This window comes from Nomascus leucogenys, chromosome 19 (assembly GCF_006542625.1).
Source record: "Nomascus leucogenys isolate Asia chromosome 19, Asia_NLE_v1, whole genome shotgun sequence".
Lineage (NCBI taxonomy): Eukaryota > Metazoa > Chordata > Mammalia > Primates > Hylobatidae > Nomascus > Nomascus leucogenys.
The window spans coordinates 18,549,983-18,570,802 of record NC_044399.1 but is presented as its reverse complement, the minus strand read 5'-3'; the positions used below and the strand labels follow the sequence as shown (position 1 = coordinate 18,570,802).

The 20,820-nt window shown below is 40.3% G+C and overlaps 1 long non-coding RNA gene across 1 annotated transcript; it reads left to right on the top strand.

Annotated features, from left to right (window-relative positions):
- The first annotated feature begins 716 nt into the window (after positions 1-716).
- Positions 717-7,967, top strand: LOC115831533. Its single transcript, XR_004027034.1, has 3 exons — positions 717-788; positions 3,752-3,866; positions 7,728-7,967. It is a non-coding gene; the product is annotated as an uncharacterized LOC115831533 (long non-coding RNA).
- The last annotated feature ends 12,853 nt before the right edge of the window (positions 7,968-20,820 follow it).

Below are 20,820 nucleotides of genomic sequence, written 5' to 3'. Positions count from 1 at the left end.
AAATATTTTAAAAAATTAGAGAACCTAATGCTTATGAGAGTCTAATGAGTTATTTGCTTTACTCTGTTCCTACAGTAAATGTAAATTAACAAGCTATCTGTAAAACAATTGTCAATAAATGTTCAAGGACCTTAATATTCATACTCTTAATCCAGATCATTGGGAGTTTATCCTAAGAGTCAGTTATGAAATATGGGGGATGAGGGGAAGTATAAAGAGAGGTATTCATTTTACATCATTTAATATATTAAAAATCTGGAAAATAAAAGTAATTCATTAAATTATGGTATATTTGTTAATAAGGCAATAGGTTATCAACATATTAAGATTTTTATCCACATTAAAAATACTTGTGTTATATTATTCTCTGTAAAAAGCCAATATTAAATTATGTCATTATGATCCCAATGATATACAATCAATTTTTCATAATAAAAACTGATATCCACCAAAATATGAATAATAGTTACCCATGGTTGTGAATTATGAGTTATAATTTTCTTTATATTTGTCAGTTTTGTTTTGTTTTGCTTTGTTCTGTAGAATAAGAGGGTGGAGCTCTGAGTTAAAGTCCAAGGGATCACCAGCTAGTTTATGATAATCATCATGATCCTCTGTTTCATCATCTTCCTCATTTCTTCTGTGATAAACTTTTAAAGATGTGCTTCTCCTACCGCTTCCTGAAGAGAAGACAAAACATGTAACTAGAGTTTCTGGGGTGAAAGGCTGAAGTTGACAGCTACATATTGAAAATACTTTGGAAGTCTTGATCTCTTTGCAAAATGCATGTAAGTTTATTTCTCATTCTATTTGATAACATTATGTATTGGTTTTAATATAAGAATAATATAATAGTTATGTGAAAGTATATGGGAGTATACCATTTTACAAAACAAATTCTTGATTTTCAAATTAATATCCCGAGTCCCTAAGCCAAATGAAAACAAAGTAGCTTCAAATAAATGAAGACAGAACTGGTGATTGCCTAATTTCCTGCTTCGAATGACTTTCTTTCAGACTGAAATAAAGAACAAGTGTGTATACTTTCTCTAGGAAGGAGAAGTCTAGAAGGAATAATCCCATGAGATTGGTGTTTAAAAAGGAAAATGCTACTAGGCACATGCAAGAAGGAAATATAGACTCTTTTATGAGAGGACAGAATTCTGTTTTAATGCAGAACAGTGGGATGTTCCTGGAGGTCAAGTGACAAATTGGATCCTATGCAATAACCTATTTGGATCATCAGCAGATGTTAAAAAAAAAATCCTACTGTGAATCTCAGATGAAAAGTTTTGCTAAAATCCAGAGTGCATGGGCGGAGATGATAGACTGGTGGAAAAACAAAGCCCAGAGGAGTGTCTTTAACTTGGTGCTGTGAGATTTACTGGGGCCCAACAGGGGTCACACTTGAGGTCCTTCTTGTTCACAATCTATAAAAAATGATATAGCATTGGTTAATTCTGCTGACACACAGAGCCAAGGGAGGCGTAGCCCGTCAAAAAAAAGTCAGTTAAATTCAGAGTGTTTGGGGCTATTCCCTTGGCCTGAAAATTCTCAGAAATTAGTTGAAGCTAGTTCATCAGTGGTCACATTTGGGGAAGAATGTATGGCCTACAAAGTAAGTGTAGCAGACCCAATCAAAAGTTGTTTTTGGCACAAGAGGTAAAATTACATTAGTGTAACTTAAATTCCTGGATTGCTTTAGACAATGCCAAGATCTGGGACTCAATTCTAGATAAGGCAAGTTTCCCAGCCTCCTATTTCAGTCATGTCAAAAGAAAGTACAGCAAACAGGAATAGTGCACGTACATTTTTAGTGTGACAGAACATGTCACCTTCAGCTTGCATCTGATGGCTGACCACAGAGGGAACTGGGACCTGGAATACACTGTGTTCTTCACAACAGACAACCCAGGAAATCATAGCATATAGAGATTCTCGCTTTTTCCTTCCCTCCCACTTCATGGAGCCTCAGCAGAAATGCTATCTTTTTCCTGAAGAAGAAATGAGATGCATCCAAAGTATTTGCTGTTTAGTATTGAATTTGTTCTTACAATTACAGAGGGGTGAGCGATTCATATAGGACGAAAGGCCCCCTACACTCCTGATTTTTTCTGTGGTGCCCATTGCTTTCCTTCTCCCCAGACAAAGTATTTTGTTTGGGGTTTACTATAGTATTTGTTTTTATTTTAATATCAGAAGAAGGAAACTCTGAACACACAACCTTAATTGGAAAAATCTCTTTCCATAGTAAACTAGATTGTTGCACTGTTTAAACACAGCTAGTGGGGTCAGGTTTCTAAATATAGTGTTTTGGTGGAAGTCAGGGGCTTTCTAAGAGTTGAAGAGTTCTGTGATCTGGCTTATGGTTTTTGGAGTGGATTGTTTAGGTTAGAGGAGAGTCTAAAGCCATTTGAATTAGCAAGGTTTTAGGATTGTGGATGGTGAAACTTCCCAAAGCAGTTTCAAGATTGAAGATGGGGAGCCAGACTTCCCGCCAGACTACAAAAGGGTGCCAAGCATGAGAAAATGTACTCCATAGAGTCTGGCAGATGATCAACATACGGATGAGGAGAGCTAGCTGGTGTCATGAGCCTCAATGAAGGAGAGTTATGTTCAGGACGGTGGGAAAGCAAGGGTCTAGAAGCTGTCATGTAGGTGCATAAAATGTTTTTCAGTACCTCCTACAACCACCATGGGGCCTCAGGGGTCACATCAACACAAGCAACACCATCACCACAAGTCTACAGGGTTCCAGAAACTATAGTGTAGGAGAAAGAACACTTTCTGGAATTTGAAGATATAGGAGAAGGACAGTGGAGTGGTCTTTCCTAGGAATCCCATGGGAAGCACGGGGAGCTGGCTTGTGAAAGGAGAGGTGGCAGGATTAGGACAAAGGCCACAGGATGTGCTGATAAAAACTCAGGAGACACTGCAATCCTGGGTGGTCTCAGGAAAGACCAGGAATTGAGAAACAGATCCACTTGAGTTGAAAGAGAACAAAGGAGCTAAGAGAAATGTAGTTAAATTTTTTGCAAATTATACTCTTCAGCTGGGCATGGCGGCTCGTGCCTGTAATCCTAGCAACTCAGGAGGCTGAGGTGGAAGGATCACTTAAGCCCAGAAATTCGAGGCTGCAGTGAGCCATGACTGTACCACTGCACTCCAAGCCTGGGGGACAGAGCAAGACCCTGTCTCAAAAAAATAATAAATTAATAAATAATTAAAAAGTCTTCTTAGTACTTGATGAACCTGAGAAATGGGAACTCCATTTCTGGTTAAGCGGCTGATTTCTAAACATGTTCACATTTAGATAACCTCATTCTTGTGTGAATTGGTCTTGTTTTCTGAACCTGGCTTTGTGATTAAAGCAAAATTGGGGTTCACTCCAGTGACATGAACACAAGACTTATATAATTTAGAGAATGTACACCATTTTGTAAAAGTGCTGTCTTCCTTTTCAAGTCATGCTAAGGATGACGGCAAGGATGTTGTAGCACTTGGAAGGCCTCAGAGGAGGGGGAAGGAGCTGACTCTAAGAGTAAAAGGTTGAATGATTGTCAGGCGGGGGGCCAAGGAAAAGGGGAACACATCTGCCAACTCTCTACTCCCCGTCCAAGTGCTCCAACTTCCCATCCACCGCCAAGACACATTTTATTTTTCTGACATGAAATATGTATATAATTCTAGCCTGATTTTTTAAAGCACAAGCGGGTTGATTCTGTTTATGCCTCCCTTTACTCCCACCCAGTGCAAACATTGGCTTCCAGCCTGGGGATGACGACAGGACCTAGCAAACAGAATCCAAGAGCCAGGAAGTAGATGGCTAAGCAAATGTGCCCCCCAAAGCTGACATTTTTAACCAGGTAGGTGTAGAGGTGGAGGATCTGGATGGGAAGGCTCAGGCAAGGGAAATAGGTGGGAAAACAGCAACTAGCACTTAATGACTGATTTTTTGCTTGTAGTCTAAAGCTATTTGTCTGGTTCCCATATCTGAACTTCAAGCAGCATCTTCTGGACTTAGTTCTTGGTGTCTGGAGCAGGGAAAGTGTGGCCTCATTGAAATGGGATCAGGTTTCAGGATGTTTCATGTGTGTACCTGAAACACACAGCTTAGCATCTTCATGAGCAAAGAGATTTATGTAAGAAAGGAGATATAATGTAAATTAAAGGAATTGAGCAATGGAAAATACGTGAGTCCATGAATTAACAGATTAACATTATTGAGCACTTCTGGTGCGCCAAGGCACATCCATACTGATAAAGGAAGCCACCTTGGCAATGTATCTTGTAGCTGTTATCTCATTTCATTTAATCTTCATGTGGCTGCAGGTCAGCAATGGGAAGAACACTTAAAGATATCACTCCCACTGCAGAAGGCAGGAATCCATGGCTTCAAAGATCTTGTGTCATTGCTTGTTAACGTTCCTGAAAAAATTATTAAATATTATGCAATGTTTCAATACTTCAATGAGCAGAGTGGGTCTATTTTCTAAGGTTGTGTTCATTCCCAGCACCTAGATCATAATACATGTATTTTTATTACATGCATTTTTGAATGAGAAAATCGTTGATAATGAATGAAAGATTTATTTTCTCTGTGCTTGATTCTGAGAAACATAAAAGAAGAATGTATGAATTCAGCTGAATTTATACTACTTAATTTTTGGTCTCAAAGAGCTGTAGGAAGGATGTTTACCCCAAACCAAAGCAAGACCTTCCTCTTTTTTTTTTTTTTTTTGGCAGAGTCTCACTCTTTGTCACCCAGGCTGGAGTGCAATGGTGCGATCTCGCCTCACTGCAACCTCTGCCTCCCAGGCTCAAGCGATTCTCCTATATCTGCCTCCCAAGTAGCTGGAATTACAGGCGCCCACCACCACACCTGGCTAATTTTTGTATTTTTAGTAGAGATGGGGTTTCATTATCTTGGCCAGGCTGATCTCAAACTCCTGACTTCAGGTAATCTGCCTGCCTCGGCCTCCCAAAGTACTAGGATTACAGGTGTGAGCCACCATGCCTGGCCGACCTTCCTTCTTTTAAGTGGCTGCTTTACTTTATTGCTCCTTTATGTTCAGGTGCCAGAGTGCAAGTGTTGTTGAGTGCAAAGTGTTGTTGCTGTGGTCATTAGCTTCAGCATAGGAAATGGCATGTGCTCTTCCAGTAGCCCATGTTAGACTTTATCTAGAGAGAGATTTGACATTTATGAAACTGAAAAAAACGGTTAAATCTGTAAGAGATCCTTCAAATGTTTGCTCTGGGTCTCTCCTCCCCTTTCTCCCTCTTTCTCTTTCCCTCTCTTAATCTATAACTCTATCTACTAATGTCTCTGTCTTTCTTAGAATGGAGACCTCAAATACCTGCCATAATACTTTGCCCTGGGTAAGCTCAGAATCTGAAAAGAGTCTTTTTCATAGGTTATGACTCAAAACAGTATTATTTGTTATTATATGAATCAAAACCAAAGAACATGCCCATGTAGGGATATGCCTCAAATTCAAGTTATTAATTAATTAATTAGCTGGGTTAATGTTGTGTATTTTTAATTCTCAGTTTTTCATGCCTCTGTGCATGCCCACAGGATATGCTGCCTTTTCACTGGACTGTTCCTTGTGCAACCTCCTCCTCAATTTTTGGCTCATCTTATATCTATGTTTAGACGCCTGAGCTCATCACTATACTCTCCTTTCTCCAACTGTTGTTGGGTGCATTCCCATGCTCCTGACTGCAAGCTGGACAGTTACGGAGCTGGATTCTCACTAAATTAGGATGGTATCTAAATAGCAAAAGGGCTCTTCTCAGCCAGAACAAAATAATATCTTCTATTTTCAGCCATCATGAGGGAAGTTCTGGAGGATTGTAGCTAAATGTGAGATGATGCTTTATTAGGCTGATGGTCTAATACTATCTTCCATATATTATACTGTTCCCTTTTGAGATGTATTTTTTTTTCTGTATAACACTAAGTATCACATCTCAGCTTTCATATGCCATAACTTCAGGGGGCACATTCAAGCAGACTGCAATGAGAATGGTGCCCCCTGGAAGTTTGCAGGGCATACCCAAACAGCCATATGTGTGGCACATATTCCTAAAGTCATAGTACGTTAGCCCTAAAATGGGAAGTATAAATAATCTACTTCAAATTCTACCTTTCACGGATAGAAACTGAGGTCCAGCAATGGAGGTTCTTATATATTTTTATACAGTTATTTATCCAGTGGCTGTATGAGTTCATGTGTAGACCACACATTGCCTAACAGTTATTCACTTTTCACACATAATAGCATTTGATGGGGGCTAAACCTTTATTTACCATATAAAGTTATTCAAAAATATTTTCACTTTCATAAACTTATAAGATCTCCACTTCATCCGGGCGCAGTGGCTCACGCCTGTAATCCCAGCACTTTGGGAGGCCAAGGTGGGCGGATCACGAGGTCAAGAGACTGAGACCATCCTGGCCAACATGGTGAAACCCCATCTCTACTAAAAATACAAAAATTAGCTGGGTGTGGTGGCGTGTGCCTGTAGTCCCAGCTACGAGGCAGGCTGAGGCAGGAGAATCTCTTGAACCTGGCAGGCAGAGGTTGCAGTGAGCCGAGATCATGCCACTACACTCCAGCCTGGCGACAGAGCGAGACTCTGCCTCAAAAAAAAAAAAAAAAAAAAGATCCCCACTTCCAGCCCCACTAACACAGAAGTTTTCATACTTTAAAAGCCATTAATAATTGAAATAAAATCAAAATTTTATTCCAAAATTTTTTGCGTGAAAACATAAATACTCTTCCTGAGAAAGAGTTTGGGGTAGCATGAAATATACAAGTATAGACTTTAAAAAATTTCCTAAAAGAACACTCACGATTTTTTTTTTTTTTTAACAGAGGATGCACTCTTGGGCGAAACCTACTTTTTGGTCCCTGTCTACTAAACAGCATAAGCTTTATCTTTGATGCTTAGCTTATCCAGCAAAAGAGAGGCCCATAGCCCCCTGTGCTAGAAAGAGCATGGGCTGGGAATTAAAAGGCAGGTTTCCCTAGACTTGACTGTCTTGAGTTTCACTGTTTGACGCAGTCCATTTTATTTCCTTCCCTGGCCCATAGTTTACCAGTTTATAAAAACAGGCTAGACTAGCTGATCCCTAAGGGTTCTTTTCATCTTTAGTATCTTATAATTTATTTTTCTTGAATTAGGTAGAAGGTAAAGACAAATAATTATAATAGCACAGGATTCTGTGAAGATTAAATGATACCTACTGTAGGACGTCTAGTTTTCAACCTTGCTGCCTATATTTCCTTTCAATGGGATCATTTTGCTATACTATTCATAGCTAATATATGACTTCGTCTTTACAATCAACTAGCTTGATCTACAGTGAAATCTCCTGGTTCCACCCTATCACTACCACCCCCACTTTCTAAATCTTGGAACTTCTTAGCCTTGAAGCAGCTTCTTGACTCCGAGCTGGGTATTTGTTTACTTGGTGTTTTCTATCATCTTGGAATTCTCATTCAGGACCCTCTGTTCTGTATTCATCCTCTCTCTGGTCTCTGTGCTCTTGGCCTCCTCGCTGATTATTCTCTTGCATGGTTTCTTTCCCTTTATGGCTCCGTTTTTTTTTCATTTGTTTCATGTTGTTTGTGTCAGTATATTTAAGCTTGGGGTTGGTTTTTTTGGATCCTTTCTAACAAAACTTTGTTTATGTTTTCCTTTCTTTTTCTCCTTGCTAGATTATCTGTGCCTTTCCTGTAGTTTTATTCTATCAGCAACTGCAGAGAATTTGTTAGTGCAGTTGAAGGTTTTCCCATTTGTTTACTGGAAACTTCGTTCTCACTCCAAGTCTTCTTATTCTGAGGAGGTGTCACCTTCTATGTAATATCACTTGGATACTGAAACTTCTCCCTGAACTGGAAGAATGTATGCTTCAGTGTGGTAAGCAGAATTTCTAAAATGACCTCTTCCTTTCTGAGATATCCTGGCATAATCCCCTAAATTTGTAAATATGATGAAATATCATTCTTGTGATTTTGTGTTATGCTATATGGTACATGTATTAGTCAGGGGGTTCCAGAAAAAGGAACCTATAGGAGATATATATGTATATATATACACACCTATTCTTACACAGATAGGAAGAGAGAGAGAGAGAGAGAGACAGAGAGAGAGTCTTTATTGATTTCCTTGAAGCAAATAAGGAGGTTTTTCTAAACCACATGGAGTGTTGGATAAACAAACCACCTGAGGGAAGACAAAAAATATTATGCATACATGGGACAACCATACCTTAAAAGAGATGTTTTCCCAATGTATGCAATACATATGTTCCGTATTACAGTATTCATACCTAAGTTTATATCTCTAAATGAAAAACAGAAATATATATTTTTTTCAGTTGGAGATGGCTTAAAGATATACTTATTTAAAGGATTTCAAACTGACCACTCACAGACTAAATACTGTTTGGCCTATACAAACTTTTAAAAATAGGAAAATGTACAAAAAGCCTGCACATAAACCCTTTAATCTATAATACAAGTTGAAATTATTTTTTTAAAAAAGAGATATTGCTTACAGCAAAATTTACACTAAGAAATTTGGTGGTGTGGCATGGGTTAGGAGACTTGTCCTTGCTGTCTGAACATACTATTTAATCTCTCTGTTACTCAGCTTTCTTATCGGTAAAATGAGTTCGTTAAACAGGATCAAGGGGTGCCAGCCCAAAAGCCTTCAAGGAGCAGGCAAGTGACATGAGAGAGTGAATAGACCAGGTGCAACACAACACCTGGAACTACAACAATTGGAGACTGCACAAGCTGCTTCAAGGAGGCACCAGCCTGTTATTGTCATGGGGAGAAATGGGCACAGTGTTGCCGATCTTTTGACTTTTCAAAAGAAGTTGGTATCTGTTTATTATAAAGAATTTGCTGCTCAAGTAATTGCAGAGGCTGAGAAGTCCCACGATCTGCTGCCTGCAAGCTGGAAACACAGGGAATTGGTGCTGTTATTCTGAGAACTGGAGGGTCAATGGCATAATTTCTAGTCAAGGGCAGAGGAGTGATGTCTCAGCACAAGCTGTCAGGCAGAGAGAGAATAAATTCTCCCTTCCTCCACCTTTTTGTTCTATTCAGGCCCTCAGTGGATTGGATGAAGCTCACTCACACTGGGCAGGGTCACCTACTTTACCTAGTCCACCAATTTAAATTTTGGTATCATCTGGAAACACTCTCAAAGACACACACAGAAATAATGTTTAATCTGGGAACCGTGTTTCCCAGTTCAGTGGAAACCATCACAATACATTTGCTTTTATAAATAATGCGTTATCCAAGTGGGTCTGATATAATCATGTGAGTCCTTAACAGCAGAGAGCTTTATCCAGCTGGAGGCTGAAAGAGAAGTTGGAGGGATTTGAAGTGTGAGTTCTGAATAAACCCTGGCTGCTACAAAGATGAAGGGCCCTATAGAAAGCATGAAGGGGAATATGCGCAGCCTATAGGAGCAGAGAGAACCCCTGACTGGCAGCCAGCAGGGAAATGGGGACCTTATTCCAACAACCAGCAATCTAAAGTAACTAATTTGGCAACAACCTGGGTGAGTTTGGGAGTAATTTCTTCCCCAGAGTCCCTAGATGAGATCCCTGCCTGGCCAACAAGACCCACTTTCTCCCATGAGACCCTAAGCAGAGAACCTAGTTACAATGTACTAGGACTCCGACCTACAGACACTGCGAGATAACAGATTTGTTACTTAAACTTGTAAGTTTATGGTAATTCATTACACAACAACAGACAACTAATATTCCCTGCTGTTGTGCTTCTTTGGTGCCCCTGCCCTTCTCCAAGCACTGAGGGCAGCCAAAACTCCCAAGTAATCTATTAAAGTATTCTAATTTAGAATTGCAATGTTGCTTTACTTGAAGAGAATGGAGAAGAGTCTATCACAGAGTTTTCCATAATCAGTTACCAGTACCTGAACTCCCTAAATCAGCAAATTATGCCCTAAACTCACTCAATGACACAGTAGATTGTTGGGTTGATGGATAAATTCTGAAAATTTGATTCGAACTCACACCTTTCTGAGTTAAATTGTCCATTTCTTTTCTCTTAGGGTATCTTCAAAACAGCTTATTGAGATAAGCAAGGCAGGAGTTTATTACCCCAATATTAAAGATGAGGAAATTGAGGTCCTGAGGGAACCTGGAGGCTCTCCCACAGTCGATCACTGAGAATCTGACACAAGCTGCACTCAAAAATGCTGCTATGAAAGGTTACGAGTGCCAGTTACATGCCTTTTACAAATTGTTATGGATGTTTTTGTACATGTTAATTTGTTTCATTATCAGGTATTATTATTAAGATAATTTCTATTTGGAAATAAGGAAGCAATGTTAGAGAGTTTATATAATTTATCCAAAATCACAGCAGCTAGTAACTATGAGAGCTCACCTTAAAAATCTGTCCAACGCCTAGCCTTCCCTTTACCTGAAATAGCGAAAGACCTATTAGGGTGTTAGATCAGGCCCCAAATAATTTGTATCCTTCTTGAGTTAAGTTGGCCAGGCAGGCAAATCAAGACAGCTTAATTCTGTTTGATGGTAGGCTTCCTTCCCACTTTACCATGTCTGATATTAAAAGCAGCTTATGATTTTCACTGTGGCAAAGACCAAGTTATTCTCACATCTGTCTTATGTATATGTTTCAATGGTTGAACAGTCATGGGCCAATATTTGCTCATAGAATATCAAATCTACACGTACTTAGTGTGTCAAAAGACAGTTCTTTCAAAATTTTTAGGGTTAGGGAAGATAAAAGAAATGGGGGAAGGCTTGACAGATGATAGGAGAGGTGGGGGAGGGACAGAGTGGGATGATGGTTCCAGGAATATGGAGAAACTTGGAGAAATGCCCAGAATTGGGAGTGGGAGCTAGGGAATGAGACCCAGAGAAAATAAGGGAGGTGATAGAGACAGACTCAAAGTGTAAGGAGGCCTTGAATGTCAAGGCAGGAAGTTTGAAATTGATGATGGAGGGACAGAGGAGACAGACATGTAGGGAAGTGGGGAGTAGTGTTGTCACGGGAGCCCTGGGGGCCTGTCATGGGCATTGGGAGTCTGAGCAGGCTTGCAGGGGAAAGGAGAATTGGAAATTCTCCTGTTCCTCACAGATATATAAATAAAGCACAATAAGGACTGTAATGAGGAAATAAATGTCATAAAATGTTTGATAGCAGATGGAACATACAAACACAAAAAGATGCCAATAGCCTCCAGCCAAGAGAAATAAAGGAAGGAGCTCGGTCTAGGTGACCCTGAAGCTCTGTTTCAGGTTGCATATTCTGTAATTTCTATGCTTTGATTTATTGAATTTCACAGTGTTTGCCAGCTACTGCCTATGTAGAAAGCACTATGCTGCACAGTAGAGAGTGAGGAGTGAGAGGAAATGTGAGGTTGAATATAATCTAGTTCCCTGCTTGGAAGACGATTTCTGTATATTGAGGGAGAAGACCCTGCAAACTGTATCACATTTCAGAGTGAGCAAGTGCCCTAAGAGGATTATACATATAATGGAAACCTCAATGGGAGGATGGGTGGACTTCAAGTCATCTATGAAGGTGATGGTTTTAGACATAGGCAAACCCTATGTCTAGTAGTTCCCTACTAGACAGAGGAAAACCCATATCTAAAGGGGTAAGAAAAATGCTCTGGGTATAATAATTATGGTAAGCAGAATTCCAATTTGATCCCCAGTGAATCCCATCCTTGTATAAGCCCCCCCTCTTGACTGCAGTTGGAACTCTAGGCTTGCTTTGTCAGAGGTGATGGATGTCATTCACATAATTACGTTATGTTATATGGCAAAGGCACGGCAATATTCACTTCTGTGTTTGTGTTTCTTTATGTAAGACTCCATCTTAGCATAGTGGAGAGAGATTTCCTGCCACCTTTGAAGAAATCAGTTGCCATTTGTGAGAATTCCACTTGGCAAGGAAGTATGGGACCCTCTAGGAGTCGAGAGCATTCCCCAGCTGAAGACAACACAAAATAAAGACCTCAATCTTACAACTCCAAGGAACTACATTGTGGTTTTGTCATGAAAAGTATGTCAAAAACCGCAATAACTTTTTTTTTTTTTTTTTGAGACAGAGTCTTGCTCTGTCGCCCAGGCTGGAGTGCAGTGGCGTGATCTCAGCTCACTGCAAGCTCCGTCTCCCAGGTTCACGCCATTCTCCTGCCTCAGCCTCCCGAGTAGCTGGGACTACAGGAGTCCACCACCATGCCCGGCTAATTTTTTTGTGTTTTTAGTAGAGACAGGGTTTCACCGTGTTAGCCAGGATAGTCTCGATCTCCTGACCTCATGATCTGCCCGCCTTGGCCTCCCAAAGTGCTGGAATTACAGGCGTGAGCCACCCAAATCACAATTACTTTTGCACCAACCTAATACCAACAAGCAGATGAGCTTGGAAAACACCGCTGAACTCCAGAAAGGAAAGTAGCTCAGGGCATACCTAGAGTGTAGTCTTGCAAGACCCTGAGCAGAGGATCCAGCTAACACATGCCTGGACTCTAGACCAGTAGACAGTGAGATAGTAAAGGGTTGTTTCTCAAGCCACCAAATTTGTGGTAATTTGTTGCACAGCAATAGAAATATAATACTATAAGCTATCAGGTTAAGTTTGAGCTCTGAGTACATATTGGGGATTGGTGGGATGGAAGGCTGAAAAGATTGGGAAGAGACAATTTAGTCTAGTCCAAATTAGAATCTATGCACTGAATGTAGTCTTATTCAAATTAGAACTAAATGAAATTCAGTTTCATTTAGAAACTGAATGTTGGGAATGTTGGGAAACACCATGTGGACTACCATGTTCTGTGGTAATGGTCGTGGCATAGTTTGGGCAGTAAGAGGGAGACTGAATATTCACAAGCTGGTAGGAGTTGTCCCCATACTATCTTTCTGGCACTTGCCTGGCTTGTGCAAGTTTACAGCCATTGCCAGGATTTCCTATGGGGCTCCTCCACTTTCTTTGAAGCTGTTAAAAAGTCTCATAGCACAAGGTAGTGGAGAAGCACAAGGCAGGAATGAATTATGGCTAGACAGAAGTACCACAGAATTCTGGAAGTTTGAGGTGGGTAGAAGCCTTAAAGGCATTTCTCCTGTTTCTTTCTACAATGCATGGCCCTTCTCTATAAAGTTTCCCATACATGTATATCCTCCCAAATTACTAACCGATGGCTCACTGCTGTGGAAAGACGGGATTGTTAAAGCACGTCAATCATGAGAAGCTTTATTAATCTGAGCTGTAATTTAATTAAATGGCAATTGTCAGAGGTGAGAGGTGCCTTTAAGATGATCAATTTAAAAGAGGGGAAAACGGCCGGGCGCAGTGGCTCACGCTTGTAATCCCAGCACTTTGGGAGGCCGAGGCAGGCAGATCACGAGGTCAGGAGATCGAGACCACGGTGAAACCCCGTCTCTACTAAAAATACAAAAAAAAATTAGCCGGGCGTGGTGGCGGGCGCCTGTAGTCCCAGCTACTCGGAAAGGCTGAGGCAGGAGAATGGCGTGAACCCGGGAGGCAGAGCTTGCAGTGAGCCGAGATTGCTCCACTGCACTCCAGCCTGGGCGACAGAGCGAGACTCCGTCTCAAAAAAAAAAAAAAAGGGGGAAAACAAGACCCGTATAGGAGAAGGTAATTATACAGAGTCCCATAGTCACTTGATAACAGGGCCAGATATAACCAGCAGCCCCTCATGTATGGAACTGACAAATCAAGGAGGAAGGATTTATTTAGACATTCTATTAGGTACAAAATATGGCTGACTTTGCCTTTTGAAATTTATATCCAAACCCAACAATTATCCAAGCACTGCCATGACTTACTAGAGAGGGCACTGTCAAGTTTGTTATGAGTACATATCTTTTGGCCATCTGTTCTCCTTGACTATTTCTACTTCCCTTTCTTTGTTTAGTATATATTTACTGCATAAATGTGCATCTTTTCTTTTAGGAAAGCAAGGCTAGTAGTAGGTTCATGTTTACTTCCAGGGTTGTCCTCTTAATATTACGGGGTGACTGACGTCCCTTCTTATTTATAAGACATGCTTTTCTCTCTCTGGGCACAGTCCTCATCGGCTTCCTTTCAATTTCAAGTAGATGCTGAAAATAAAAATCTGCCAAGCACTTCAATTATAATTGCTCTCCAGAACCAGAGCAGCAGAATTGCACCACTAGAATGACACATGAATGTTGGAATGACAGTTGAGGAAATGATGCAGCTCAGAATCACCCAACATAGGCACCCTTAACCGCAAAGCAAGTTCTTTATTTCCTCTGAAATTCTCCCACAGGGAAGACAGACAGGAAGGGACAGGAAAGAGAAAAAGAGGAAAAAGGAGCATAGGAGGAAGGAAAATTGAGGAAGAGAGACACAGTAGAGTATTGAAAGAAGAGAAAAGAAAGGGAACATATAATGTTAGATTTTTTTTCCTGACTCAAAACATTAAAAGCAATTTATCAAGCTGTGTGCACCCAGACATACTTCCTTTGATTGGAATGCTGTAGCTACTTCAGTCTCACAACCAGCCACCCATTAAACACAGATTGATATCCTGGAAATTTGGGTGGAGGTTAGTGACTATCTTAAAATGAAGTGAAATTCCTGTAGCCAGGATGGCTGAGTGAAGCCCCTTGCATCCTGCTGTAGGGTCTGTCCAAGGCTTCATCTGATAGGAAATGACAAATAGCCACTCTCCAATAGCAGAATTGCCCCCCTGAGAAGCATTCCTGGGAAAGAGCATAAAACCACAATCAAATGACCATGCTGCTTCCCATATTAAGTACACAGTGAGTGGTTCATGTGTGGGCTTTGGACAGAAGTCTAAATCTCCAGACAGACACTTAGACGGCTGTTGTTCCTAATGACTCCACTGGCCTTGACATGTGAGCAAGCAGGACATGTACCCATTAGAGGCAAGTTTTTATTAGAGTGGCCATTCCAGGGATTATTAGGAACTTGTAAAGAATGTAATTACCACTTAAGCTGTATTCAGTTGAATATATTTTAACTATAATTGAAAACAAATGAATGCTTAACTGTATGGTTGGTTAAGCCTCCATAACCACTGTTATCTTATTATTTACATTAATTAAAACAACATGTGCTGGGATTTATTTGCAAGTGTGCAGTTACAATTCAATAAAGGCTTAAAACAGATTTCTTTATTTAGCGTTTGCTCTTGCAGCATTGGCTCAGTGTTGGCCAGTATGATTTTTGCCACAAACTCTTCTGATCCACTGAAATGAGAAAAGAGAGATGTGTATTTCTTTTCATTAAAATAAAATGAATCCTTTCAAAAAAGCATTTAAACTCATCAAGTTCTTTCTTTTCTTTAGTGTAACAGGAAGACTATGAATGTTTGTGGCCACCTGACCACTTTAATCTTGATGATTTTCAAAAGAAATCAGCTTTCAGCTTTTGTTGATCATTACAAGTATTTGGGGCTTTGAACTGCTGAGAGTATTGTATCTGTTTTTAAGCAAATGCAATCATCAAGAATCTCCTAGTATTTTTTGCCTCATATTTGATGTTTTTTCCCAACATACTAGGAAAAAGTAATTTTAGGGGAGTTTTCTGTAATAATTTAACTTGCCTTCTGAGGAAACCTCTAAGAGCCTATATTGGAAATACTGGAGCTGACTCTAGCTCCCTTGTTTAATGCAATATTGGGACATGACTTTGTGTCCCTGGACTTTAATTTTGCAATCTGTAAAAATGGGGATGAAAACGGTCTTATCTACCCTAGCAGGGTTATGTTGAGACTGCAGAAGATAGCACTGGAAGGGTGTTGAAATCTATCATGAATATCCCAGAGGTCAGGATCATGACCCATGGTCATCGCAGACCCATGAAGTTGGTCTTCATTGAAGGCAGCAAGAGTCTGACACTTAGCAAATGCTCAATTAGTGTTTCTTGAATGGTTTTTATGGTATGCATCTTTACTGGTTATCAAGATACATTTAGGACAGGCAGAAATGAACCTCAACCTCAGCTGTGAGGATTTAGTAGTTTGAAAGAAGAGTGCATGTGTTTGCCACAGTGAGCTACAGGAATGCCTCCTGAAGAGCATTCTGCAAGTGTCTTTTCCACTTGTTCTTCCACCAGTTTTCCTTGATCTTTTTGTCACAGCTAGCTAACTGATTCTTTGGAAGCATTGCCCTGTTTCATTTTGCTTGTGGTCATCAACCTTATTGTCAGTTTAAGGGACATCTTTGCTTTGCTAAATACAAACATCCATACATTATTACATCTTCCGGCGACCATACGATGTGGCAGTGAGAAATGTGAACCTGAGGGCAGTGCCTGGAAGAAGAAGATGTGCCACAGAGAGGACAGGAGCTCAGGATTTGAAATTCTTTAAAAGACTTTGTCATAAGATCCTGACAGAGATAGGGCAAAAGGGTATTTAATTTCAAGGAACCAAATTCTAGGAAATCAAAACTAGTTACAGATGAAGTTCTGGTAAATTATCCTTTATAAAACAACTACCAAATGGACATGGCAGACAAGATTTCATCAAACCCGATCCTTGTCTACTCTCCCACCTTGGTCAGTCATCACTCTCACCACCTCTTTACTCATGAGACACATAATCTACGTGTGAACAGGCAGCAATGTCCCCTTCTCTGAACATGTCATATTTTTATTCTTCTGTACCTTTGTACCTACTGTTATCTCTGCCTGGAATACCTAATTCCTGTCTCCCTTGGAAGCTCAGAGTTTTATGATGGTATTATTTCATGTCTGCCTCCTCCACAACCCATGAGCTTCTCGAGGGTAGAGTCTCATCTCAATCATGATTACACTTTCGAATCTCAGTCAAGTGCTGGCAGGGAATGTTTATTTACTGAAGGCATATATGTCATTGGTGTCTGATACAACTTTCTGTGAAGATGTGAATGTTCTAGATGTGTGCTGTCTGGTCCAACAGCCACTAGCCCTATGTGACTATTGAGCACTTGAAGTGTGGCTAGTGCAACTGAGGAGCTAAAGTTCTGATTTTAATAAATTAAATAGTCACGTGACTGGTGGCTGCTGCACTGGACAGCACAGCTATAGATAATGATAAAAGAATGGCCAAAAGAGATTCTAAGAAATGCTGCTCACGTTCTATGACAAGGGGACTGGCATAAACCCAAATGAGTGAGACCAGAGATCAGAAAGGGCATACTACTCAACTCCCACATTTCTCCCTCACGCGATGTTGATCATGTAGTTCTGCAGCTGGCTTGGAAGCCAGAAGATGCCGGTATGCATAGCTGTGCTTTCTGTCCCTGACTTGACTCCACTCCTGAATGGTCAACACACTCTGTTTGGTTGGTGCCTGTAAAAAGAATCCTTTCCATAAAGTATGAAGAGGGCTTTGGAAAGGGAATCAAATTCAGTGGCGAGGGAGGGAATGAACTTACAGTCCACTGAAGGAGCCCTTGTAATACAAGGCAGTGCTGTAAGACCCTTCTCAGAGTGGAGTTGCCTTGTCTTTGGCACACCATTCCTGAAAGGCTAGGAAGGGCCCAGCTCAGACAGGGAGACAGAGAATGTCTGGGTTGGGAAAGAGAAAGAGCACTGCAGGGTCACCAGTTGGAACAGACTGAAACCAAACTCAGCTGGAGGTCAGGCGACATGCTTTCCAGATGTCTCCCAGGGACTGGCTCCCATTACTTTCTGAAAAAGAGGTGCTTGAAATAAAAGTGAAATCACCACAGCTCCATAGTCATGTCCTTGACTCCCTAACACTGCCCCGTCCTTGCTGGGGAGCATTTAAATGTTCATCAGCTCGAGGGTTTCTGACCGTGGCTTCAGAAGATCCATGAGTCCCCAGAATGGTAGGTCAATTTTGTTTATATAAGTATTTTCCAGAAAAATGACTCAAAGCATTTGTAAAAAGTTCAAGATTTATAAATCAAAAGATTTAGAACTGCTGTTCTATTTTACATCCCACCTGCCATGTCTCATATGAAGAACCAAAGGCTAAGAGAGCAAAAATGACATTTCCCAGGCCATACGCTCAGTGGCAGAACAAGAATGGAAGAGGAGAGACCAAAGGGTACAGCTCATAGCTCCTCATCAGAGATCCCATCCTCTCTTCCCCAGCAATCATCAGCACTTTTGGAAGTAGTTAGTCTACCTAATATGCACCCATCATGTCAACGTCAGCCTTTATTTCTCCAGTCTTCATAATATATTGTGAGAAACTTAGTTGTGTTTGGGTGAAGTCCAGAGTGAAAGTCAGGTCTTCATGACTCCCAGTGGTCTCTGGGAACTGCAGAATTAACACAAATAATCTGTTCATTCTCAAAGCAACCAAATATTATCTGTAGTCTGAATAAACTACATTTTCCACATACAAATGAGTTCCTTAAAATGAATGCAGATGCTATTGAGATAAAACAAAATGCTAATTTATCTAAAGTTAATTTATTTCAAACAAAGCACTAAAAGTTAAACGACCACAATTGGAGCTACAAGCTTTGAAATATTTTGATACCATAAAGGAATCCTCACACTCACAAAAGTATGAACCATTAAAGTACGTCTACTACATTTTCCTGATTTGGCAATGAATAAATAAAGTAAGTTCAAGTTTATTTCTCTATAACTAGTGTTTCAAATGTTTTTTCTATTCATTAAATCAAAAAAAGCCGTTGACATATCTCAAGTGACGGTGCCGTATCTCATAACCAGGGTCCCTAATGCTGCCAGACATTCTCCATTTCATGGAGGCTGCTGCCACTTAGAAGAAGCACACAGGTTTCTTATTTTTAGGAATAGGATGTAGGTACCCCTAGGTATCATTCCTAGGGATATTGGCCTTATCTGTGTGTAGATGGGTTGAGATTATAATATCTTTTTCAAAATTGAGGACAAGTGGTACAGCTATGGATTGTAATGGGAAGGTGGCTCTGGGGTTGACTGGATCCCATTCTGCCAACTGCTTGATGGGCAGACTGTCTCATCCTAGGTCCTAGAAGGAAACAAATGGCCAGTGCAATCTTCCTGGTTTCTTTATAATAAAGACACCATTTATTATGCTCTCTGCTTTGTTTATTCTCACTGAGATTTTTCATAAATAAAAACAAACTTGTGGATTATACAGTTATGAATATGTAAAACATACTTGTTGGGACCCTCCAGTTGTCTCACATCATTGTTTTTTCCCGGAAGTCCTTAATTAAATTCTAGGCCAAATAAACCCAAAGGAATAAGACCACACATAGTACTTTAAACTGTGCTTTAGGAGATGATGGATTATGCCCTCACAGTAGCAGGTTCTTAAAGACATTTCAACTCAGGGTTATTTGTTTAGACATCTAGAGACAGGCACCCCATTCTGCAACTAGAGCACAGAGGACCTCCTTCTGCCTGAGTTTTTGGAAGTGGACAGACAAGTGGCCCTGGTCCTGCTATAGGAGGCACACATGATATCTCTCCAAGAAGGCCATTGGGTTGCTTGCCAAAAGGAAGTGAACACCAGCAGGGACTGCAGGAGCAGCAGGAATTCTGTTATAAGAAAGCAGGCTCACTAGGAAAACACATGCAGGTCTTGCTGAGTTTATTTATAGAACTGAGTGGCTCACATGCACCAGACCTACTCCTTGCCCAATGTTGGCAGACATGACTCTCTAGTGTTTTATGTCCTCCAGAGTTAGCATAGGCTTTGGTGCTCTATGTCCTTTTTTCCAGCCAATAGCCACCATCTTGTAATGTCACCGTTCCTTCCACTTAATGGTTTTTTCTCTACTATGATGCCACTACTCCTGTACCTCATGATGATTCCTTCAGTCATCTATTCCTCATCATAATGGATTTTCAGACTTTTTTCTCCAGAAAGTAGTTTTGACAGTGATCTGTGGGGCATAACCATGAATAGTTTGATTGCTAATGAGAAGGCCAAGAATATCACGTCATCAAGGTGAGTGAAGATGATGGGAGATGAAAAAACCTGCTCCTGAATGACTACTGGGTACATAATGAAATGAAGGCAGAAATAAAGATGTTCTTTGAAACCAACAAGAACAAAGACACAACATACCAGAATCTCTGGGACACATTCAAAGCAGTGTGTAGAGGGAAATTTATAGCACTAAATGCCCACAAGAGAAAGCAGGAAAGATCCAAAATTGACACCCTAACATCACAATTAAAAGAACTAGAAAAGCAAGAGCAAACACATTCAAAAGCTAGCAGAAGGCTAGAAAAAACTAAAATCAGAGCAGAACTGAAGGAAATAGAGACACAAAAAACCCTTCAAAAAATTAATGAATCCAGGAGCTGGTTTTTTGAAAAGATCAACAAAATTGATAGACTGCTAGCAAGATTAATAAAGAAGAAAAGAGAGAAGAATCAAATAGATGCAATAAAAAATGAAAAAGGGGATATCACCACCAATCCCACAGAAATACAATCTACCATCAGAGAATACTACAAACACCTCTACGCAAATAAACTAGAAAATCTAGAAGAAATGGATAAATTCCTCGACAAATACACCCTCCCAAGACTAAACCAGGAAGAAGTTGAATCTCTGAATAGACCAATAACAGGCTCTGAAATTGTGGCAATAATCAATAGCTTACCAACAAAAAGAGTTCAGGACCTGATGGATTCACAGCCGAATTCTACCAGAGGTACAAGAAGGAACTGGTACCATACCTTCTGAAACTATTCCAATCAATAGAAAAAGAGGGAATCCTCCCTAACACATTTTATGAGGCCAGTATCATCCTGATACCAAAGCCTGGTAGAGACACAACCAAAAAAGAGAATT